This window comes from Chiroxiphia lanceolata, chromosome 5 (genome assembly GCF_009829145.1).
Source record: "Chiroxiphia lanceolata isolate bChiLan1 chromosome 5, bChiLan1.pri, whole genome shotgun sequence".
Taxonomy (NCBI): domain Eukaryota; kingdom Metazoa; phylum Chordata; class Aves; order Passeriformes; family Pipridae; genus Chiroxiphia; species Chiroxiphia lanceolata.
The window spans coordinates 23,857,545-23,858,720 of NC_045641.1; positions in this window are offsets into that span (position 1 = coordinate 23,857,545).

Sequence of the window (1,176 nt, forward strand, 5' to 3'; positions counted from 1 at the left end):
TTTCTTGTGACACATATGGTATGAAGACTATCAAAGGGACAAAATTCTGGCTAATCACTATATGACATTTTGGAAAGTTCCACAACTATTGTATATTGTTTCTATCTAAAAATATAAAAATAGCAAAATTTCAAATCAGCAATAATTTTAAAGAAAGTTTGCATAGCTGTGAAGCATTTATTCAATGCTTGGAGTATCTGCTTTATTTTGTGGAAATTATTGTTTCATAGGTTTTTGCTTGATTATTTGTTTTTCTTAAGAAATTTGTCCTTCGTGCATTGTCCTTTCAGATCAAACTGAACTCATGACACAAGGTTACTCAATCTTTCTGACAGAAAGATTTGTGTCTGTATAGAAAATGCCATAACATGTATCTAGTCTGAAAGTACTTGCTGATAGTAAAAAAGGTAAATTAATCACACTTCTGTAGTGCTGAAATTGTGGAACTTTTCTTAAAGTGATCTTATTGCAAATAACCATCGGCCTCCTCAAAATGCAAATTGACATTTTTTGGTAGTTAAATTGTAATAGATCCATATTGAAATCTGTAGCTTATACTGTTTGCTAGTTTTATGCCTAGCACTGTAAAAATATATAATAATCAAAACCAAGAGCAAGAACTTATTTGACCACTCATAATAAAATAGTTAAATATCTGAAAAGGTACATTTCACGTGATCATGAATATTTTTCATAAACATACAACCATACTTCACCACCATTATTGTACCCCATAGCATCAAAATGACTAACTCTTGATAGTAATCTGTTTTTGAAAAAACTCACACTTATATCTGACTGTTGCATGAGTTGAATTTATAAATGCAGCGAGTTTGGCCTTAACCAGACCATTTCTGTCAAATGTTCAGATTACCAATGGCTGTGCAAATGTACTCACATTCAATAGCACATGCTTGAAAACTGCTCTCCTAAGACCATAAAGATGACCAAGTGTGGTAAAGTCACCATCTTGAAACCAGAAGGCTTTTAGCAGGATGTCTAAAAGTTAGATTTATATCCTTGAGGCAACAAACTTTAAACTGCTTTGCAGAAGTCTCTTATGTTCATGAGAAACCAGAGCTATAAGTACAAATAACATGGTAATTTTTATTTTTTCAATATTTCCAACAGCATCACCACATTTCATAAAAAAAATACAATTACATTCTCATCCCA